The sequence below is a fragment of the Dasypus novemcinctus genome, chromosome 19 (assembly GCF_030445035.2).
Source record: "Dasypus novemcinctus isolate mDasNov1 chromosome 19, mDasNov1.1.hap2, whole genome shotgun sequence".
Taxonomy (NCBI): domain Eukaryota; kingdom Metazoa; phylum Chordata; class Mammalia; order Cingulata; family Dasypodidae; genus Dasypus; species Dasypus novemcinctus.
The window spans coordinates 72,079,340-72,104,716 of NC_080691.1; positions in this window are offsets into that span (position 1 = coordinate 72,079,340).

The window sequence follows — 25,377 nt, forward strand, 5'->3', positions numbered from 1 at the left end:
TAATAAGTTTGAGCATTAATGGATTGAATTCCACAATAAAAAAACACAGACTGACAAAATGGATAAAAAATACAAGCCATCTATGTGCTGTCTACAAGAGACTAATCTCAGATGTAAGGACACAATCAGGTTGAAAGTGAAAGGTTAGAAAAAGACATTCCATGCAAATAGTAGTGAAAAAGATCAGGACTAGCAATACTATTATTGGCCAAAATTGATTTTAAATATGAAAGCATTTTAAGAGATGAAGACAGTCACTATGTATTGAAAATGGGGCAATCAGCCAAGAAAAAATAACTATAACAAATATGCACCCAACCTAGGTACCTTGAGATATATGAGCCACATACACTGGCAAAAGTGAAGGGAGAAACAGATGTCTCTACAATAATAGTTGGAGACTTCAAAACACCACTCTCAGTATTGGATAGACCATCTGGACAGAGGTTAAATAGGGAAACAGAGAGCTTGAATAATATGACAAATGAACAGGACCTAACAGACATCTATAGAGCATTATACCCCATAAAGCAGAACAAACATACTTTTCATGTGCTTATGTATCCTACTCCAGGATAGACCATATGTTGGGTCACAAGACAGGTCTAAATTAATGTAAAGTATTGAAATTACACAACATACTTTCTCTGATCATAATTGAATGAAGCTGGAAATCAATAATGTATGGAAAAAGGGAAAATTTACAAATATATAGATTAAACAACACACTGTTAAATAATCAGGAGGTCAAAGAAGAAATTACAAGAGAACATCTTGAGACTAATGAAAACAAGAATACAACGTATCAAAACCTTTGGGGGAGTGGATATAGCACAAGTGGTTGGGTGCCTGCTTTCCACACATGAGATCTGGGTACCTCAAAAGTAAAACAAACAAAAAACCCTATGGGATACAGCAAAGGTAGTGGTGAGAGGGAAATTGGTAACCCTCAATGCTTACTTTAAAAAAGAAGAAAGTGAAAATCAAAGACCTAATTGCACACTTGAAGGAGTAGAGAAAGAATAGCAAACTAATCCCAACCCAACCCAAGCTGAAGGAAAGAAATAATAAAGATCAGAGCAGAATAAATGAAGTTGAGAAAAAAAACAATAGAGAGAATTAATAAAAGCAAAAATTGATTCCTTTGAGAAGATCAACAAAACTGACAAACCCTTAGCTAGACTGACAAAGAGGAAAAGAGAGAAGACCCATATAAAATCAGAAATGAGAGGGGGGACATTACCGCTGAGCCAGTAGAAATAAGAGAGAACATAAGATTTTATGAAAGGTGTTGGTATTGGTGTTTTGTATGGGAAACCTCTATTTTATGCACAATTGTTCTGTAAAGTGACAACTTCTCTAATAAAGAAAGGTAATGAAAAACAAAACTAAATGAAATGAAGAGCTACTGACAAAATTGAAGAAGTCAAGCTAGCTTAGGCACTTCATGAGGTTATAGGGTCAAACCTGGAGTTTTCCCTCAAATTATTGATTGGAGAAAAAAAATCCAATAAACCCAGAAGCTCAATGAGCCCATACATGAATATTTTAACTGCTTTGAAAAAACTTTACAATTCTCAGATGTTATCCAAATTAACTATGAAATTTCTACCCTATTTAATGTTACTTTTTAAAATGCCTTTCAGAAGAACTAAGCACCAATGTAAACATAAAGAACTAAAAGGGGCAGCCATGGTAATTAATGATTTAATAAATCATACAGACCAATTATATTACACCTGTTAAAAAGCTGAAAAATAAATGAAATCCTCCCATGCTAAAACAGTGCAAATACAATTAGCACAAACCTGGAGTTTCCAATTACAGAAGCTAAATAAGCCCCTATGAACATTTTAGGCACCAGGGTTTAGGATGCCAGTAGTTTAAATTACTGGAAATAACCAGGACATTGGAAAAGAGCTGCCCAAAGCTATCTGAAAATAGCTCCTAATTTTCTTTGTCTTCTAAGAAAGCAAGGTGCCTTTCAATGTAACTATTAGGGCTCCTCCAGCGATACAGGAGAGGCTCATCCAATTGTTCATGTCCCATCTTTAGGCAAAATAGATCTGCTATTTAGAAATAAGGGTATACTGGCTCTAAAAGGTATTTTAGCCACCCTCTCTGTCTGAAATCCCAGAGCCTTCATTATCTCTCTTCCCTAGAGTACAGAAACAATTCAAGTGGTGGCAGTCTCCAACAAACCCATAACTGGCTTTAATTTCCACTTCCCTTTCAATCAGGACATTTATAAGGCACTCATCAACTTTTCCTAGTTTGCTCTGCTCCAGTTCACCTTCTCAGAAGAGATTTCTTTGGAATATTCGAAGAACACATATCTTTCACCCAAAAGGGGGGAATTAATTTGATTCAACAGACCAGGATAAGGGATTAAGTCCCATACATACTTCTGTTCTTTCAGTCAAAGAAGTAAAATCTAAACACCTCTTTTAGATATTATTCCAACCCATTTATGGTTCACATTCCCTACTGATAAGGGTCTCACTTTTTCTGTCCCCCCTTTCCTGCCCCCCCAGCCTCCTCCTAGTCATTGACTGAATCCATAGCATTCTACCTTTCTTTCCTCCCAAGACCAAATGTTAATTAAGATAATTTATAGGCCTTGCAGGTTATTGTAGAAATTGGATTCCTAATTTTTTTTTTTGATGACTCAACCATTAAATGCCTTCCTTAAAGCTGAACAAATTTAACTCCTTGTTTGGGATGAAAGTAGTCAAAATGTCCTCAAGGAAAGAAGGCGTAGTTTGCTCAGCAGTTCTATAGGGTATCCTAACTACAAATTACCCTTTTTGTCTCCCTGTCCATGAATGAGAGGGAATGCCTTAGGTTTCCTTGATAAAAGGCAAAGAAACCAACATAGACCCCTAGCATATTATAGCCACCAACTGGATACCATAGCAAAGGGACATCCCCCTTGCATGAGACCCATTCCTGCAATGGCAAATCTATTAGAATCAATTGAAGAATTAATTGAAGAATTAATCAATTGAAGGTTTTCCCTCAATTCTTTGTTCCACATTCTGCTGAAGCTCTCCTTAACTCTCATCACAGTCAACATCTGTCTATCAATAGATTTACTTCTTGTGAAATTCTCTTACTCTCTTTCCATTGTTTATGTCAAAACCTTAATATTCTACTTAACTCCCCACTGTTTGCCTCCACTAAGATGCTCCCTTGTCTGTTTGCTTGTTTTTGCTCATTGTTTGTGCTTATTGTCTGCTTGTTTTTTCTTTAGGAGGCACTGGGAACTGAACCCAGAGCCACCCATGTGAGAGGTGGGTGCTCAACCACTTGAGCCACATCTGCTTCCATGGTCGCATGAGAGAATTATCATATTTCCTCCTTACTTACATTGTTTTATTCTATCCTCACCCCTTCTTTTGTATCCAGTCCTTCTTTTCTTTTCTTTTATACTTTTTGTCTTTATTTTTTAAATATTACATTAAAAAATATGAGGTCCCCTATACTCCCCACTCCCCTTACTTCACTCCTCCCTCCATAACAACAATCTCCTCCATCATCATGAGACATTCATTGCATTTGTCGAATACATCTCTGAGCACCGCTGCACCTCATGGTCAATGGTCCACATCATAGCCACATTCTCCCACATTCCATCCAGTGGGCCATGGGAGGACATACAATGTCCGGTAACTGTCCCTGTAGCACCACCCAGGACAACTCCAACTCCTGAAAACACCCCCACATCTCATTTCTTCCTTCCATTCCATATGCCCAGCAGCCACCATGGCCACTTTCTTCACAACAATGCCACATTTTCTTCAATTACTAATCACAATAGTTCATGAATAGAATATCGGTAAGTCCACTCTAATCCGTACTCTATTCCTCCATCCTGTGGACCTTGGAATGGTTGTGTCCACTCCACTTCTATATCAAGGGGGGACTTAGATTTCACATGGATGCTGGATGCAATCCTGCTTTCAGCTGTAGGCATTCTTGTCTTGCTGGTGTGGTGGTTGACCTTCAACTCCATGTTGGCTGAGTGGGGTAAGTCCAATAAACCAGAGTGTAGGAGCTGAAGTCTGTTGAGGCTCAGGGCCTGGCTATCACATGGTCAGTCCAGAGATTCAGATCCTCTGGGTATATATTAAACCCCAGCACCAACTACAGTTCTGGTAAAAGTAACAGGAGAGGCTTGCGAACAAAGATCACATCTGAGTCCAGCTCCATCACACAGAAACACAAACTCCAAGGTAGGGCCAACTAATATGGCACTGCACTCCATCTGCCATGACCATAGAACCTATGGGTCTCTGTAACCCTCAGAAGAACCAATACCTGGGGTTGTATCTACTTTATCTGTCTCTGGAACTCTGCTGAGGTGTGCATAAGGGCAATCCCTCTGATAAACTCCTGGCTCTTTTTGGAGACTCATAGCCATATAAACTCATTTGTCCTTTCCATTTCCCCCTTGACCCAGGTCCAAAAACATTTTTAACTCCTGGCATTATATGTAGACTGAGATATTCTGCTGGTCCGAGTTGACCCTTTTATTCAAGGTCGTTTTCTAGTTACATCATCAGCTGGTACTTGTTAGTAATCCCTCGGCACCAGGGAGGCTTATCCCTGTGAGTCAGGTCCCAAGCTGGGGGGAAGGCAACACATTTACATGCTGAGTTTGGCTTCGAGACTGGCCACATTTGAGCAACACGGAGGCTCTCAGGAGGCAAGTCTCAGGCACCCTGCAGCTCTAGGCTGTGTTCTTATTTCAGGTGCACAGGCTCACAAGCGTAGTCATTAGTATCAAGGGCTCATTCTTGGACCTTCATTCTTTTTTGGTCTTTGTCATTGCACTTGGGGGATTGTTGCTGTTCCTTTAGGGACTGTGATAGCGCTCCCCTGGCTAGGAACTCAGCAATTCCTCAGTTGTTGTTTTTAATTGTATCCATTATGAAAATATCCAAACATTTTTATATACCCTGGATATACGCCCTGTAGAACTCCCTGCCAACCATGTGTCCCCTGTCAATGACATCCCACACCAGTATTCCTCCCCTGCCATTGTTGAACACCTCTGTGATCCAAAACTTCCCGAAAAGTGAAGCCCAATATATTGCCAGGTTCCATTAATAGTAAAATGGAATATAGTGATGAGTTTAAAGGTTAGATATAGAATACATATTAATTTAGAAAAATTAAGGTAAAAATAAATTGGGGTATCAAAAAATTAAAATGCAAAAATTTGTTTTTGATGTTTTGCCTTCCATCACCACGTAAGTGTTGCCCTGTTTACAAATTGGCAAGACAACTTCTGTCTTTTCCTCAGTGTCTACGTCCTATCATTTTCTTTTCTTTTTCTAATTATTAGGCTTATCTTCACAAAAGTTTTAGATCACAGTAATTCATATATACAATATACAGTACTCACACATATCCAATATAAAACCTTTTCCCTTCCACAGCAATAATCTTTTTACATATTCATACTATATTTACTGAAACTGATGTACAGATATTGAGACAATAGCTTTCAAACAAGGTAACATTTGTGTTTACATTGTGGTTTGTATTTTAGACTGTACAATTTTGTAAATTTTTAGTTATCTTATGTTTTGCATTATGATTTACATTTTAGCCTATCAGACCCTATATTTTTTTGGTGTAATTTAACATGTCTTATATCCATCCTTGTGTACTCTTGTGGAACACTTCTATTGCCCCCACAGTTACATTGGTTCCATCTATTCAATACCTCTTTCCCCCTCCCCTTAGGGCCCATAGTGATAGTCAATCTTCATTGCTTGAAGGGCCATGTTCAGAGATACTTGCAACAGTGTTGAGGGCTTGACATGCTCAACTGCCCTAATGCCCTGGGAGCCACCATTTCTCTTGAGAGATAAAATTCCCTCTATTTGATGGCATCAGTCCTCCCCAGGATGTTATACGGATCTCGTTATATGGATCTCTATCCAATGATATAACCCACTATGGCAAGATGAGAATTCACATATTCCCTAGGAGCCCGTCCTGCATCAGATTATCCCCTTTAAGTATCTTAAACAGGTAACTTTCCCTATTATATTTTTGAAAAAGTTTTCTCAGCATTATACCTCCACCAAATACCTGACAATCTCCTATGTTCGTATGTTGCCCCACCCTCCCCTCAATTTCTTTGGCAATATTACCCATCCTGCCATCCCTAGCCCCCCTCAAGCCCACAAAGCCACACCCAAAGGTAACCCTATGCCCACATTTTATCCCTTCCTTATACAAACACTTAACTCCTTATCATAGATTTCACCCATGTAGGTGTCAGCTTACATCTTCCTCTAACCCCAATTTCCTTTAAGCCTATCTTCCAGTCTCTAGCTCTCTGAGGCAGCTTGGTTTACTTATTTCATATCATTGAGGTCATGTAGTATTTTTCCTTCAATGCCTGGGTTGCTTCACTCAACATAAGGTTCTCAAGATTCATCCATGTTATCACGGGTGTTTGTAGTGTATTTGTTCTTAAAGCCGAGTAGTATTCCATTGTATGTATATACCACATTTTATTTATCCATTCATCTGTGGATGGGCATTTGGGTTGATTTTCCAACTTTTGTTAATAGTGAACAATGCTGCTATGAACATTAGTGTGCATATATCAGTTTGTGTCGTTGTTTTCAGTTCTACTGGGTACATACCCAGCAGTGGAATTGCTGGGTCATATGGCAAATCTATATTTAGTTTTTTGAGAAACCGCCAAACTGTTCTTCAGAATGGCTGGATCCTTCTGCATTCCCACCAGCAGTGGATGACTGTTGCCATTCCTCCACATCCTCTCTGACATTTGATTTGTAGTCTTCTGTTTTTTTCATAGCTGCCAATCTTATGGGAGTAAGATGGTACCTCATTGTAGTTTTGATTTGCATTACCCTGATAGCTAGAGATTTGGAGCATTTTTTCATGTGCTTTTTAGCTATTTGTATTTCTTCTTTGGAGAAGTGTCTGTTTAAATCTTTTCCCCATTTTTTAAATGGGTTGTTTATCTTTTTATTTTCAAGATATAGGAATTCTTTATATATGCAGGTTATAAGTCTCCTTCAGATATATGGTTACCAAATATTTTCTCCCATTGTGTAGGCTGTCTTTTCACTTTCTTGACAAACTCCTTTGAGGTGCAGAAGGCTTTAATTTTGAGGAGATCCCATTTATCTCTTTGTTCTTTTGCTGCTCGTGCTTTTGGTGTGAAGTTCATGAAGCCATTTCCTATTAGAAGGTGTTGTAGATGTTTCCCTACACTGCTTTCCAAGGTCTTTATGGTCTTGGGTCTTATATTTAGGTCTTTGATCCATCTTGAGTTGATTTTGTATAAGGTGTGAGATGATAATCCTCTTTCATTCTTTTACATATGGATATCCAGTTCTCCAGGCACCATTTGTTGAATAGGCCCTTCTCTCCCAGTTGAGAGGTTTGGTGGCTTTATCGAATATTATATGACTATATATATGAGGATCTATATCAGAACTCTCAATTCAATTCCATTGGTCTGTGTGTCTTTCCTTGTGCCAATACCATGCTGTTTTCACTACTGTAGCTTTGTAGTATGTTTTGAAGTCAGGTAGTGTGAGTCCTCCAATTTCGTTTTTCTTTTTCAATATGTCTTTGGTTATTCGGGGCCTCTTTCCTTTCCAGATAAATTTCATAGTTAGATTTTCTAGTTCCTTAAAGAATGTTGTGTTGATTTTTATTGGGATTGCATTGAATGTGTAGATGAGTTTTTGTAAGATAGACATCTTAATAATATTTAGTCTTCCTGTCCATGAACATGGAATATTCTTCCATTTATTTAAGTCTTCTTTGATTTCCTTGAACAGTCTTGTATAGTTCTCGGTGTATAAGTTTTTTACATCTTTAGTTAAATTTATTCTTAAGTATTTGACTTTTTTATTGACTATTGTAAATGGTATTTGTTTCTTGATTTTCTTCTGAGCTTGCTCATTATTAGTGTACAGAAATGCTACTAATTTTTGTGCATTGATCTTATAACCTGCAACTTTACTAAACTCATTTATGAATTCTAGAAGCTTTGTTGTAGACCTCTCAGAGTTTTCTATGTATAGGATCATGTAATCTGCAAATAGTGAAATTTGACCTTCTTCCTTTCCAATTTGTTTTTTTTTCCAAATTCTACTCAATTTATTCATTAAAAAAAAATTACATTAAAAAAGTATGAGGTCCCCACTCACCCCCACCGCCCCCACCCCACCACTCCCCACACAGTAACACTCTCCCCCATCATCATGACACATTCATTGCATCTGGTGAGTATATCTCTGGGCATTGCTGCACCCCATGGCCTGTGGTCCACACCATAGCCCACACTCTTCCACGTTCCATCCTGTGGGCCATGGGAGGACATACAATGTCTGGCAATTGTCCCTGGGGCACCACCCAGGACAACTCCAAATCCCGAAAATGCCTCCACATCTCATCTCTTCCTCCCATTCCCCACACCCAGCAGCCACCATGGCCACTTTTTCTACACCAATGCCACATTTTCTCGATAATTAACCACAATAGTTCATGAATAGAATATCATTAAGTTCACTCTAATCCTTATTGTATTCCTACTTCCTGTGGACTTTGGCTTGGTTGTGTCCATTTCACATCTATGTCAAGAGGGAGCTTAGATTCCACCTGGATACTGGATGCAACCCTCCTGCTTTCAATTGTAGGCACTCTAGGCTCCATGGTGTGGTGGTTGACATTCTTTAACTCCATGTTAGCTGAGTGGGGTAAGTCCAATAGATCAGACTGTAGGCGCTGAAGTCGGTTGAGGCTCAGTGCCTGGCAATCATATTGTCAGTCCAGAGATTCAAATCCCCTAGATATATCTTAAAGCCCAGCACCAACTGCAATTCTAGTAAAGTAGCATGAAAGGCTTGTTAAAAGAGATCCCATCTGAGTCCAGCTCCATCATGCAGAAACACCAGCTCCAAAGAAGGGCCAACTGACATGACAGCAAACCCCATCTGCTATGACCATAGAACCTGTGGGTCTCTTTAGCCCTCAAAAGGACCAATACCTGGGGTTGTATCTACTGTATCTGTCTCTGAGACTCTGCTCAGGTGTGTGTAAGGGCAAGCCTTCTGACAACCTCCAGACTCTTTTTTAGAGACTCATAGCCATATAAACTCATTTGTCCTTTCCATTTCCCCCTTACTTTAGGTCAAACAGCATTTTTAACTCCTGTTATTCTATGTAGACAGGGATATTCTGCTGGTCCACGTTGAACCTTTAATTCAAGGTCATTTTCTAGTTACGTCATCAGCTGGTACTTGGTAGTGATCCCTTGGTGCCAGGGAGGCTCATCCCTGGGTATCATGTCCCACGCTGGGGGGAAGGCATTGCATTTACATGCTGAGTTTGGCTTCAAGACTGGCCACATTTGAGTAACATGGAGGCTGTCAGGAGGGAACTCTTAGGCACAGTGCTGCTCTAGGCCTTGTTCTTATTTCAGGTGTATAGGCTCACAAGCATAGTCGTTAGTATCAGGGGCTCACTGTTGGACCCTCATTCCTTCCTGGTCCTTGCCGTTGCACTTGGGGAACTGCCGCTGCTCCCCTAGGGACCTCGACAGAGTCCCCCCGGCCAGGAACCCAGTGCCCCCCAGCTGTTGTTTTTAATTGTTTCCACTATGAGTATATCCAAACATTTCCATGCACCCTGGACACATGCCCTGTAGAACTCCCTGTCAACCATATATCGCCTGTCAATAACATCCCATACCAGTATTCCTCCGCTGCCATTGTTGAACCACTCTGTGATACAAAACTTCCTGAAAAGTGAAGCCCAATATAATGTCAGGTTCCCGTAATCATAAAATGGAATATAGCGATGAGTTTAAAGGTTAGATATAGAATACATATTGATTTGGAAAAATTCTACATCCTATCTTTTTCTTTTCTTTTTTCGTAATTATTGAGCTTCTCTTCACAAGAGCCTTAGATCACAGTAATTCATATATACAATATACTGTACTCCCACATATCCATTATAAAACCTTTTCCCTTCCACAGCGATAATCTTTTAACTTATTCATATCATATTTACTGAAACTGATGTACAGATATTGAGACAATAGCTTTCAAACAAGGTAACATTTGTGTTTACATTGTGGTTTATACTTTAGGCTATACACTTTTCTAAAATTTTTAGTTATCTTATGTTTTACATTATGGTTTACATTATTAGTCTGTCGTCCCCTATATGTTTTTGGTGTAATATTACATATTATATATCCATTCTTGTGTACTCTTGTGAAACACTTCTTTTGCCCTCACATTTACTTTGGTTCCATCTATTCAATATCTATTTCCCCCTCCCCTTGGGGCCCACAGTGACAGTCAATCTTCATTTCTTGAGGAGCCATGTTCAGAGATACTTGCAACAGTGTTGAGGGCTTGACTTGCTCAACTGCCCTATTGCCCTGGGAGCCACCATTTCTCTTGAGAGATACAGTTCCCTCTATTTGATGGCATTAGTCCTCCCCAGCATGTGGGTCTACCTTCTCTCTCATTATATGGGTCTCTACCCAATGGTATAACCCACTCAGGCAAAATGAGCATTCAGATATTCCCTAGGAGTCTGTTCTGCATCAGATTATCCCCTTTGAGTATCTTAAACAGGTAACTTTCCTAATTATATTTTGAAAAGGTTTTCTCAGCATTACACTCTCAGCCAACACCTGACAATCTCCTATGTTCGTATGTTGCCCCACCCTCCCCCCAATTTTTTGGGCACTATTACCCATCCGCCCATCCCTAGCCCCCCTCAAACCCGCAAAGCCCCACCCAAAGGTAACCCTATGCCCCCATTTTATCTCTTCCTTGTACAAATACTTACCTCCAGCTTATCATAGATTTCACCCATGTAGGTGTCAGCTTACATCCTTCCTCTACTCCCCGATTTCCTGTAAGGCTATCTTCCAATCTCTAGCTCTCTGAGGCAGCTTGCTTATTTCATATCATTGAGGTCATATAGCATTTGTCCTTCAATGCCTGGGTTGCTTCACTCAACATAAGGTTCTCAAGATTCATCCATGTTATCACGGGTGTTTGTAGTGTATTTGTTCTTAAAGCCGAGTAATATTCCATTGTATGTATATACCACATTTTATTTATCCATTCATCTGTGGATGGGCATTTGGGTTGATTCCAACTTTTGGCGATAGTGAACAATGCTGCTATGAACATTGGTGTGCATATATCGGTTTGTGTCATTGTTTTCAGTTCTGCTGGGTATATACCCAGCAGTGGAATTGCTGGGTCATATGGCAAATCTATGTTTAGTTTTTTGAGAAATGGCCAAACTGTCCTCCAGAATGGCTGGATCCTTCTGCATTCCCACCAGCAGTGGATGACTGTTGCCATTCCTCCACATCCTCTCTGACATTTGTAGTCTTCTGTTTTTTTCATAGCTGCCAATCTTATGGGAGTAAGATGGTATCTCACTGTAGTTTTGATTTGCATTTCCCTAATAGCTAAAGATTTGGAGCATTTTTTCATGTGCTTTTTAGCCATTTGTATTTCTCCTTTGGAGAAGTGTCTGTTTAAATCTTTTTCCCATTTTTTAAATGGGTTGTTTATCTTTTTATTTTCAAGATATAGGAGTTCTTTATATATGCAAGTTATAAGTCTCTTATCGGATATATGGTTGCCAAATATTTTCTCCCACTGTGTAGGTTCCCTTTTTACTTTCTGGACAAACTCCTTTGAGGTGCAGAAGGCTTTAATTTTGAGGAAGTACGATTTATCTATTTGTTCTTTTGCTGCTCGTGCTTTTGGTGTGAAGTTCATGAAGCCATTTCCTATTAGAAGGTGTTGTAGATGTTTCCCTACACTGCTTTCCAAGGTCTTTAGGGTCTTGGGTCTTATATTTAGGTCTTTGATCCATCTTGAGTTGATCTTTGTATAAGGTGGGAGATGGTAATACTCTTTCATTCTTCTACATATGGCTATCCAGTTCTCCAGGCACCATTTGTTGAATAGGCCCTTCTCTCCCAGTTGAGAGGTTTGGTGGCATTATTGAATATTACATGGCTCTATATATGAGGTTCTATATCAGAACTTTAAATTTGATTCCATTGGTCTGTTTGTCTCTCCTTATGCCAATACCATGCTCTTTTCACTACTGTAGCTTTGTAGTATGTTTTGAAGTCAGGTAGTGTGATTCCTCCAATTTTGTTTTTCTTTTTCAATATGTCTTTGGTTATTCGGGGCCTCTTTCCTTTCCAGATAAATTTCATAGTTAGATTTTCTAGTTCCTTAAAGAATGTTGTGTTGATTTTTATTGGGATTGCATTGAATGTGTAGATGAGTTTTGGTAGGATAGACATCTTAATAATATTTAGTCTTCCTATCCATGAACATGGAATATTCTTCCATTTATTTAGGTTTTCTTTGATTTCCTTGAACAGTCTTGTGTAGTTCTTGGTGTATAAGCTTTTTACATCTTCAGTTAAATTTATTCCTAAGTATTTGATTTTTTAATTGACTATTGTAAATGGTATTTGTTTCTTGATTTCCTCCTGATCTTGCTCATTATTGGTGTACAGAAATGGTACTGATTTTTGCGCATTGATCTTATAACCTGCGACTTTACTAAACTCATTTATGAGTTCTAGAAGCTTTGTTGTAGACTTCTCAGGGTTTTCTATGTATCAGATCATGTCATCTGAAAATAATGAAATTTTGACTTCTTCCTTTCCAATTTGAATGCCTTTTTTTCCTGGTTCTTGCCTCAGTGCTCGAGTAAGTACTTCTAAGACAATGTTAAATAGAAGGGGAGAGAGTGGGCATCCTTGTCTTGTTCCTGACTTTAGAGGGAAGGATTTTAGGATTTCTCCATTGTAAACGATGTTGGCTGTAGGTTTTTCATATATACTCTTTATCATGTTCAAAAAATTTCCTTGTATTCCGATCTTTTGCAGTGTTTTTATCAAGAAAGTGTGCTGTATTTTGTCAAATGCTTTTTCTGCATCTATAGATATAATCATGTGATTTTTTTCCTTCAATCTGTTTATATGGTGTATTACATTGATTGATTTTCTTATGTTGAGCCATCCTTGCATACCCGGAATGAATCCCACTTGGTCATGGTGTATAATTCATTTAATGTGCTGTTGAATATGATTAGCAAGTATTTTGTTAAGTATTTTTGCGTCTAGGTTCATTAGAGAAATTGGTCTGTAATTTTCCTTTCTTGTGGTGTCTTTGTTTGGCTTTGGTACTAGGGTAATGTTGGCATCATAGAAGGAGTTAGGCAATGTTCCTTCTGTTTCTATTTTTTGGAAGAGTTTCAGCAGGATTGGTGTTAATTCTTTCCGGAATGTTTTGTAGAATTCACCTGTGAAGCCGTCTGGCCCTGGGCTCTTCTTAGTTGGGAGGTTTTTAATGACTGATTCTATCTCTTTACGTGTGATTGGTTCGTTGAGATCATCAATTTCTTCTTTCATCAATATAGGTTTTTTATGTGTTTCTAGGAATTTGTCCATTTCCTCTGAATTGTCATTTTTGTTGGAATGTAGTTTTTCAAAGCATCCTCTTATGATAGTCTTTATTTCTGTGGGGTCAGTGGTGATATCTCCTTTTTCATTTCTTATTTTGCGTATTTGCATCCTCTCTCTTTTTTTCTTTGTTAGTCTCACTAAAGGTTTGTCAATTTTATTGATCTTCTCAAAAAACCAGCTCTTGGTCTAGTTTACCTTTTCAAGTGCTTTCTTATTTTCTATTTCATTTAGTTCTGCTCTTATCTTTGTTATTTCCTTCCTTCTTCTTCCTGTTGGATTACTTTGTTATTGTTTTTCTAATTCCTCCAAATGTGCAGTTAGTTCTTCAATTTTTGCTCTTTCTTCTTTTTTGATGTATGAGTTTATGGCTCTAAATTTCCCTCTCAGTACTGCTTTTGCTGCATCCCATAAATTTTGGTATGTTGTGTTATCCTTATCATTTGTTTTCAAGGTAGTCATTGATTTCTTTTGAGATTTCCTCTTTGACTCACTCTTTTTCTAAGAGTGTGCTGTTTAATTTCCATATCTTGGTGTGAAATCTGGGCCTCTGGCCCTTCCAGATTTCCAGCTTCACTCCACTGTGGTCAGAGATATTATTTTGTATGATTTTGATCTTTCTGAATTCATTAAGCCTTTCTTTGTGGCCTAGCATATGATCTATCTTGGAGAATGATCCATGTGCACTTGAGAAAATGTATATCCTGCTGTGTTTGGGTGTAATGATCTTTATATATCTATTAGATCCAGCTCCTCTAATATACTGTTCAAATATTTTGTTTCTTTAGTGATTCTCTTTTGAGATGTTCTCTCCAGAGTTGATAGTGGTGTATTAAAATCCCCCACTATAATTGTAGATGCATCTATATTTTCACTTACTTTTTCCAGCGTTTGCCTCACGTATTTAGAGGCGCCCTTGTTAGGAGCATAAATATTTATGATTGTTTGTTCTTCTTGAGAGATTGTCCCTATCACTAATATGTAGTATCCTTCTTTGTCTCTCACAATTGTTTCACATTTAAAGTCTATTTTGTCTGATATTAATATAGCTATTCCTGCCTTTTTTTGGTTATTGTTTGCTTGTAAGATTGTTTTCCAACCATTCACTTTCAACCTCCATGAATCTCTGGGTCTAAGATGTATCTCTTGTAGACAGCATATAGATGGGTCATATTCCTTATCCAGTGTCCCAGTCTGAAGCTTTTGATAGGTGAGTTTAATCCGTTGACATTCAGTGTTATTACTTTCAAGGAATTATTTATGTTAGCCATATGTTGATTGGACTTGTGTTTGTCATATTTTGTTTGTTTGTTTTTTCTTCTCTTTTTTTCTTTTTTGTTGCTCTTACTCTCTCCTCCCACTCTGCCTGTCCTGTTTTTTCCTTTCTTCCTGCAGAACTCCCTTTAGAATTTCTTGAAGGGGATGTTTCTTGTTGGCATACTCTTTCAATTTCTGTTTATCTGTGAATATTTTGAACTCTCCATTATTTTTGAATGCTAGTTTAGCTGGATAGAGTATTCTTGGTTGGACATTTTTTTCTTTTAGTACCTTGACTATATCATACCACTGCCTTCTTGCCTCCATGGTTTCAGATGAGAATTCAGCACTTAATCTTATGGAGCTTCCCTTGTATGTGATGGTTTTCTTTTCTCTTGCTGCTTTTAGAATTTTCTCTTTGTCTTGAACATTGGATAATTTGACAAGTATATGTCTTGGGGTGGGCCTGTTGGGGTTTATGATGTTTGGGGTGCATTGTGCTTCTTGGATATGTCCATCTGTCTCTTTCAGTAGATTTGGGAAGTTTTCAGCCATTATTTCCTGCAACATTCCTTCTGACCCCTTTCCCTTCTCTTCTCCTTCTGAGATGCCTATAATACATATGTTTGTGCATTTTGCATTGTCATTCAGGTCCCTATGTCCTAGCTGGATTTTTCTATCTTTTTATCGATCAATTCTACTATCTGTTTGATTTCCAATGTACTGTCTTCCACATCACTAATTCTCTGCTCTGCCTCTTTTAATCTGCTGCTATTTGCTGCGAGTGTATTTCTGATTTCTTGAACTGTGGTGTTCATTCCCATCATGTCTGTTACCTTTTTGCATATGTCTGCAATTTCCCCTCCAAGTGTTGTCTTCATATTGTTAACCCCTTCCTTTACTTCATTAAATTTGTCTGTGATATATGTTCTGAGATCTTTAATTACGTGTGTGAAGTTCTGCTCCCCTTCCTGCTTTTTAGTTTGTTCATTGGATTCAGCTATGTTTTCCTGATGACTGGTTTGGTTTGTAGATTTTTTTGCTGTCTGGTCATCATTTTATCTTGACGGGTTTAATCAGTTCCTTAGCTTCTTTGTCTAGTCTTGGGGATTAATTAGCTGTTGTTTTGGTGTAAGTGTTATATCTTCTCTTTGTCACTTTGTTCTTCTTATTCTAATTTCTTATTGCTGGCTGAGTTCACTTTGAAGGAAAGTATTAGGGCCAGGGAAAGGCAATTGTGTAAGAAAGGAAAATGTGTAAAGTAGTATTGGTAATAAATGTTAACAAAGCAACAATATGAGATCTGGGAGGATGTATATTAGATTCATGTAAGTTGTATAGAGTTGTAGCAGTAAGTAGAGTACCTATAATCAGGCAGTTGACTGAATATGGACAAATATGGTATGAATTAAAAAGCTAGTGTTTTCATGAGAGAGGGAAAGAGAAAAGAAAGGCAATGGTTTCAAGAGTGGATAAAAGACAGAAAACAAAACAAAGGTATTAGAAATTAAGAGTTAGACAATTTGGGTATCAAAGAAAGGGAGGTGGACTATAGGAGAGACAGTTGATGATGGAGGATATCAAGATGTGGGGGAAAGGGGATAGTGTAGGTAGCCAAAATCAATTCTCACAGAAATGAGGCAACAGAGGATGAGGAAACCCTGGAAATGTGAGGTGTTCCCTGCAGCACCTATTGTATAATTAAGATAAAATAAAATAAGAAGTAAATGAAGGACAAGAGAGGAAAAAAAAGAGAAGAAAGAAAGAAAAATGGAGGGTGGGTAAATGAAGTGGAACAAATAAAGAAAAGAAAAAAAGATATAGAACAACCACAACAGCAACAACAAAAAACCTCCCTAAATAACTGGGAAAAAAAAAAAAAGACCTTGGGGGATACAATGGGAGAAAAGACTAGGAGATAATGCAATGTTAGCAATCAGGACAATAAAAAATAAAAAATGAAAAACAAAACAAAGCAAAACAAAACAAAGAAAAGAAAAGAAAAAACACAAACATTGAGGGCTAGGACATTCAAGGACCTCAGATGGACCTCAGAGTGTGGTGGATTAAGGGATGGAAAGTCTGAGATATTGAAGACTCAAGAGGTGTGAATCTCTGGGGTGTGGGCCACCAGGGTTTCTAAGACTCAGACCTGGCAACCTCAAATCTGGTTAACAGGGAGCCTGGGAGCACCGCAGTGCAACACAGCCTTCAAGGATCCCCCCAGCTGGGTGCCAGCCCTATGGGGGAGGTCACATCTGCAAACTCTGACCTATGTGTCAGAAACCTGCAATTCACCCTCTCACTAGGGTCTCTTCTGTGGCTGTATCACCAATTCGACTTCAGGACACCTCCCGCCCTGTAAGCCCCCAAAACAGCTACCTGGGGGTGCCTCTACACTGCAGCCAATTTAATGATGCTGCAAATCAGTAGCCAGGCCCTGGGGGTGGGGCTTCAGCTGGAAGTGCCGATATCAGTGTCCAAAACCAAAATTCCCACGCCTCGCAAAATATTCCCCTAATCGGCTTCCAGACGTCTCCCACCCTGCCAGCCCCTGAAACAGCCCCCTGGTGATGTCTCTTTATTGCGAGTGATTTAAGGCTGATGCAGATCGGCAGCCGGCCTTCGGGGTGGGGCTCTAGCTAGAAGTGGTATTATTCATGTCCGCAATCAAAAATTCCCCGCCTCGCAATAAAACTCCCGTCTTTCTCCCCAAATCGGTCTGTGAAGGCCTCCTGCCCTGTTAGCTCCCCAGTAGCCCGCTCAGGGCTTATGAATTCCCCCCAGTACCGCAGAGCTTCCAGGAATTGCCGCCGTGGTACCAGTGCCGCCGCTCCACCCACCCCCGGAGGGAACGTCCTGCGGGCAGCCCCCACCTCCATGTAAGAGAGCCTCAATTTTATCTTATACACGAATTTTCTCTGTTACCTTCCCACCAAATCAATGTCCAGACACCTCCTGCTCTGCAAAATGCCAAAACAGCCTGTTCCCGAAGAATTTCCACGTTCCTTTCCAATTTGAATGCCTTTTATATCTGGTTCTTGCCTCAGTGCTCGAGCAAGTACTTCTAAGACAATGTTAAATAGAAGGGATGATAGTGGGCATCCTTGTCTTGTTCCTGATCTTAGAGGGAAGGATTTTAGGATTTCACCATTGTAAATGATGTTGGCTGTGGGTTTTTCATATATACTCTTTATCATGTTCAAAAAATTTTTTTGTATTCCAATCTTTTGCATTGTTTTTATCACGAGAGGGTGCTGTATTTTGTCAAATGCTTTTTCTGCATCTATAGATATAATTGTGATTTTTTTCCTTTAATCTGTTTATATGGTGTATTACATTGATTGATTTTCTTATGTTGAGCCATCCTTGCATACCCGGAATGAATCCGACTTGGTCATGGTGTATAATTCATTTAATGTGTTGTTGAATATGGTTAGCAAGTATTTTGTTAAGGATTTTTGTGTCTAGGTTCATTAGAAATCGGTCTGTAATTTTCCTTTCTTGTGGTGTCTTTGTTTGGCTTTGGTACTAGGGTAATGCTGGCATCATAAAATGAGTTAGGCAATGTTCCTTCCGTTTTGATTTTTTGGAAGAGTTTCAGCAGGATTGGTGTTAGTTCTTTCCGGAATGTTTGTAGAATTCACCTGTGAAGCCGTCTGGCCCTGGGCTCTTCTTAGTTGGGAGGTTTTTAATGACTGATTCCATCTCTTTACTTGTGATTGGTTTGTTGAAATCATCAATTTCTTCTTTCATCAATATGGGCTGCTTATGTGTTTCTAGGAATTTGTCCATTTCCTCTGAATTGTCATTTTTGTTGGAATATAGTTTTTCAAAGTATCCTCTTATGATAGTCTTTATTTCTGTGGGATCAGTGGTGATATCTCCTTTCTCATTTCTTATTTTGTGTATTTGCATCTTCTCTCTTTTTTTCTTTGTTAATCTCACTAAAGGTTTGTCAATTTTATTGATCTTCTCAAAGAACCAGCTCTTGGTTTTTTCTTTTCAAGGGCTTTCTTATTTTCTATTTCATTTAGTTCTGCTCTTAATATTTGTTCTTTCTTTCTTCTTCCTGTGGTGTTACTTTGTTGTTTATTTACTAATTCCTCCAAATGTACAGTTATTTCTTCAATTTTTGCTCTTTCTTCTTTTTTGATGTATGAATTTATGGCTCTAAATTTCCCTCTCAGTACTGCTTTTGCTGCATCCCATAAATTTTGGTATGTTGTGTTATCATTTTCATTAGTTTGAAGTGTATCCAGTCCTTCTACATCCCATACTTTATAAAAAAATATTTATTTTTATTTATTTCTCTCCCCTTCCCCCCAGTTGTCTGCTTTATGTGTCCATTTGCTATGTGTTCTTCTGTGACTGTTTATATCCTTATCAGTGGCACCAGGAATCTGTGTTTCTTTTTATTGTGTCATCTTGTTGTGTCAGCTCTCCATGTGTGCAGTACCATTCTTGTCCAGGCTGCACTGTCTTTCATGCTGGGCACCTCTCCTTATGGGGCACACTCCTTGCACGTGGGGCTCCCCTATGTGGGAGACACCCCCGCATGGCACGGCACTCCTTGCGCACAATACCACTGCACATGGGCCAGCTCCACACGGGTCAACAAGGCCCGGGCTTTGAATTGTGGACCTCCCATGTGGTAGGCGGTTGCCCTATCCTTTGGGCTAAGTCTGCTTCTCCCATACTTTTTAAATTCCTCATTCTTGACCTGACCCTCTCTTCCTGGTCCTTCGATATTCATCTTCCTTTTTCCCAGCCATACAAAAACCTGCTGACTTAGGCAATCTAAGAAGTTGCTGGGTGTGCATTAATTTAGTCTGCAGAAGTATTACAGATATTGGCCTCACCCATAGATAGTCAGCTAAATCTTAGACCTTGTGGAAACCAGATTTGAAGTCTATTTAAAACCTTGCAAATCCTTTTTTCTTATTATAGCCACTACACTATCTCTTATGCATTGTCTCATCTTCAGATTAACAGCCACAAGTAATTCCTGAGTCATGCTAATATGCCAAACTCTAGATCTTAAAAAAGCTGCACATATGAAACTTATTTCTATTTTGAAGAAATTAGGCCTATTTATATCTAATTCCCGAGTCACCTTCTGAAAACCTCCTTGTTGCTCTAAAGTGGCCCCTCTTTAAGCCAAACTCTGCAAATAAACTTATGATTCCCAGGGATAAGCCTTCCTGGCAATGAGGGATTAACACCAAATATTGACTGACAATACTTTTGGAGAAAGATCTTGATCAAAGAGGAAATGATAAAATATTAAAATAGAGTTACTATGGCTGAGAGATTTAAAATGATGTCAGGAAGTTTTTCAGGAGGTTACTCTTAGGCATATCTGAGCCAAATATCACAGCCTGCCAAAGTATTCAAAGCTTCAAGCAATAATGTTTCTCAAAACCCTAAAGACACCTGGACACCATAAGCAAACCACAAAATAAAGAACTCAGTAAACCATATAACCTGATGGACAAGTGGAGTACTCCAAATATCCACCAATCACAAAAAAATTGTTTCTTCTTTTCTTTAGGAACCCTTGTCTATAAATGTCAAAATGAGACACTATTAGTGTTGCTACCTGAATATGTGCTCTCTGAATTGTAATTCTAAGATCTTGTGATGGGTTGCATCCCAAATATTTCCTTATTGGTATTGGCTTGTATTAAAATGATATCTTTGCTACAACTGATGAAATAATATCATTAAAATTTTACTATTAACTTCAGTCCACTGATTTCATTAAGGTTCATGGTTTGTGTTGTACAATCCTAAGTTGTTATTTCTCTCTCTCTCTCTCTAATTATTCTTCTGGTAACATGTATCCAAATTTATATTTCTCTTTTAACCATTTTCAGACAGAATCATGTGATGCAAATTAAATTCACAATGTTTTCCTACCATCAACATCACACATTGCTGAATCTTTTCAATCACATCAAATAGGAATTTAGTACCAATAGAGTATTAAATCCCCATTCTCTATGCCTACCCTAGTAATTTGAATTATAATTTCTGACTCCATTAATTTATGTAATCTAATTATTTCATATCAGTGAGATTACCCAATATTTGTCCTTTGGGGTATGGCTTATTTCACTCAACAGGATAACTTCAAGGTTCATTCATGTAGATGACTATATTACAACTTCATTCTTTTTTTAAGGCTGAATCATATCCCATGAATGTATATACCATGTTTTGTTTATCCAGCCATTGTTTTATGGACACTTGGGGCTTCCATATTTTGACAATAGTGACTGATGGCAGTATGAAAAGAAGGGAACAAATGTATTCTTGAGTCCCTGCTTTGATATGTTTTGGGTCTATATCTATTAGTTGGTGTTTTTATTTGCCAAAGGACTGCTGATGCAAGGTACCAGAAATGGGTTGGCTTGTATTAGGGGATTTATTTGGGGAAAAGATTATTACAGTTCCAAGGCCATGAAAAGTCCAAACCAAGGCACCCTCAGCAACACTGTCTTATCAAAGTCAGCTGCCATGTGGTGAAGATGGCTGAGGTCTCTGCCTGCCCCTCCAGAATCTACCATTTCTCAGAGCCCATCTGTCAGCTATCAGGCATAGGGCTTGTCTCTTCTTGAACTTCCTATGTCATTTTGGCTGCCCTGCTTTCTTCCTGAGGTCAGTTGCAAGCTATCAAGCATATAGCAGGGCTTGTCTCCCCTTAGCTGTTCTGTGGGCCCAGCCTCTTGGGGGTTTCATGCTTAAATGATCCTCTACCTGCCATTCACATGGCCAGATCAAATATGGTGGTGCTTCCTTTTCCTCTGTATCTGGGTAGCTTTCTGTGTGTCTTCATTTTTTATCAGATCCAGCAAGGGGGTGGAGACTTAACCTGAGTCAAACCTCAGTGACCAATCAAAAACCCTAAATGATCTAATCAAGCAATCTAATCAAAGGACCCTCAACTGAATTTAATGCCATCAAAGGATGTCATACCCAAAGGAATAGATTAGTTTAGAAACATAACCTTCCTTTTTTTGGACTCATAAAATAATTTCAAACTGCTACAGTTGGATTGCCATATCATATGCTATTTCTTTGCTTCAAATTCTGTGGGAATGCCTGAGTGTCTTCCACAGTGGTTGTCTTATTTTTTTTTTAGTATTTTTAAAATTTTTATTTTAAAAAAAGCTTAGATTATATAAATCTTACACAAAAAATATAGGGAATTCCCATATGCCCCATTCCCTATCCCTCCCACATTTTCCCACATTAACATCCTTCATTAGTGTGGTACAATTGCCACAATTGATGAACACATCTTGGAGCATTGTCACTAAGTGATGATTATAGTTTACACTCTTTCCTGCACATTTTTGCAAGTTATTACAAGATATACAATGGCCCATATCTGTCATTGCTATGTCATTCAGAATAATTCCTAATTCCCAAAAATGCCTTCAAATTATACCTATATTTCCCTCTCCCTTCCCTCAGAAACTCCAGTGACCACTGCCTTCACATCCATGCCAAAAGTTCTTCCATTGCTAGGATCACAGTAAGTCTACAGTAGTAAGTCTACTCTAGTCCATTGTCCATTCCCCAATCCTGAGAATTCTGTAATGGTGATGCCCACTCCACCTCTAATTGAGTTCCCATTGGGCAGATGAATGGCACTTTCTGCTTGCAGTTGCAGGTCCCTTGAGATAGTTGTTGTCAGTAATCATCTCCTTGTTAGTTGTCCTGGGTGAGCCCAATGAACTGGAGAGTAGGTACTGTAAAGCTGTTGAGGTTTAGGGCCTGACTGGCACATGGAAAGCCCAAAGATTTAAGTCTTTTGGATGTACAACTATCAAGTCTAGTACTAACTATAGGTTTAAATAGAGAGATGGTAAAGGCATGTACAGAGAAAGCACAACAAAGGTGTTTGTATAAGGAAAACACAACTGAGCCATGTATAGGGAAAACACTATTTGGGGTAGTATTTACTTTGGAAGTCAATTCCTGCTGAGATATGCATATATGTAACCTCTGAAATGACCTCCCTACTCACTTTGAAGTCTCTTAGCCATGTAATCTCATTTGTCTTTACTGCTTCCCCCTTTTGGTCAAGGTCTTTTTCCAGTTGCATTGCTTGTTTGTTCTTTGTTGTAATCCCTTGATGCCAGGGGGACTTTTCCCTGGAAGTCTTGTTCCATGCTGGGGGAAAGTAATGCATATATATGCTGAGTTTTGGCTTAAAGAGAGGTCTTGCCTTATCTTAATTGTTTCTAAGCAGTGGCTAGCCCGTCAGGTCTTACTCCTTCACTATTTCTGCATTTCCCCAATGGATGTTTTCTAGGGGATATCAGACATTGCTGGCGCCTCTTTCCAAGCTATGTTATTTACTCTTGAGGAAGCTCCACCAGCTTTCTTGTTTACCAAAGGCTTTTGTATTTCCCAATGACATATGTTTTCCTTCCCCAACACTTTGTTACCTGATTAGAAAGTTCTGAAAACATTCATTCCCAGTGACAGAAGGATCAGGGGAGGTGGGATTTAGGTGAGGAAAGACCCTGCCCGGGGCCTAATTTCTACTACAATATACTTTCAAGGACATTTGACAGTTTTTTGGACTTGGTGTATTGACATGCATTTTCTTTGTGCTGGAGGTCAATGCTCAAACATAATGTTAGACAACATTTTCTGGTGAAATAATTTTGGCATAGGTAGATCCAGTATCATTTTTATTTGATGTTCTCCATAGGTGAATATTGGAGAAAAAAGATAATCTCTAGGCTATTTCTCTCTGTCATGAAGTGATACAGACTCTGCTTCCAAAGTCTGTCCAAAATGTGGATTGAATGAGTTAGGGCTCAGAGTATTTGGCATCAGGTTTCAAGTTTATCAAGAGGAGTTGAGTCCAGGTTTGTAAAATGAAGGAAGCTTGCTTTGATATAGGACCACTGGTAAGTGTTTCTGGTGAAATCCCTAGGTGACTTATGGCAGGTAAGGCTGGTATGGAAACTCAAATTCACAGATGGATTCTTTCTAGATTGGAATCCTAGCCTAGAATTAAGCAGCTGGGCTCATACAGGCTGCTGGCCTAAATTTTAGGTGCCATCATTTGCCATGTATTTTATTCATTTTTTTCCTCTGTAAACCTATAATTTCTCTAAAAAAGAAGTAATAACAAAAACATCAAAAATAATCTGAGGCTGTCCTCAAATTTATTTATTTGAGCCATGTGACTTGTTTGAGTATTTCATGTAAATGCATTTTGACTTCTCCAGAAGCCTTTATCCAAGTACGCAGGTTTATTAATTACAGCACAAATGCCTCCTTGCTTAACCAGTAAGAAGTCAAGCACAAGTCTATGATCTAAAACAATTCTAGTTAAAGAATCTAAAAATTTTTGTTGTGCAGCAATAGTTTTTGCAGTGGAATCAGCAATTACTTCTATTACTATAGATAAATTTCTAATCATATTTTCATTGTCATTAATTTCTAAGGAAGGCAGTAAGTATCTAAAGAAAGAGGCCCATTCAGCATTAGTGTCACCCTCAAGCAATTCATGTTTGGCTTGTGACTGTAAGTTAAATGGGGTAGTTTAGTGTGAAGCTTTGAATTTATTATGAATTTTTAAGGGAATAAGACGGCACCTGAGATGCATTGTCCTGTTACTGTCCAGTAACCTATGCAAGGGTTGGCTGAACCAGTAGAAGGTTTCATTTCCTCCAAAAAGAAAAACCCTGAAGCTGTGCAACCCACTTCAAGAGATGCTGCAGTCATCTTGGATACACCCATAAATATATGAGTGAGCCATTTGCCATTTCCTTCAATTTGGAAGTTGCATCTTGCTAGGCTGCCTAGGGATGTGGGGAAGAAGGTTGCACACTTAATAGCTATGCCATTATCTTTTTCACAGGGTATAAAGGAAGGCCTTCCTGGTGTTTGCACAAACTTGAGGCAAGAGAAATTAGTTATGAACTTGAAAGAAACAAAATAATTGGTGACAAGTACTATTTTTAAAGGTAGCATTTGGGACCTGAGAGTGATTAGTTATGAGTAAAACAATTGGATCTTTGGCATTGTGTACAGATTCTGGTTTGTGCTGACAGGTCCAGCAATCAGATTCCCCTCTTTTGTAATGGCCTGGGGAAAATGAATGATAGCATTGTCTTTCCACTCCATGTCAAGAGGAAAAAATAGTTAAGCAAGAAGAGTTTAAACATTTTGTTTGTAGAATTTTAAAGCAAGGTGGAAAAGAGGTGCAAAAGGGGTGTGGAAGCAATAGAAATGCAACAATAATTATAAAGAATAATATGATAAGGAATATGGCAGTAATGTAGGAGTTTTTTGGGTCTTATTCCTTGATTTTGGATGAAAGACACCCATCTCTTTAAGCCATCTACATCTTACCCTAGTAAATTTTTGTTTTAGGTCTCTGGTTTGGTCACATGTCTAATTGTTGGAAGGTGGAATCCTTTTAAATTATGAGATGTGAACCCAAATTTCAATCCATTCTAATATGGCTGCAGTGTCAGAAGTTAAGAATACCTGGTAAACAGACTTCAGCTCCTACACTTTGATTTATTGGACTTACCCCACTCAGCTAACAT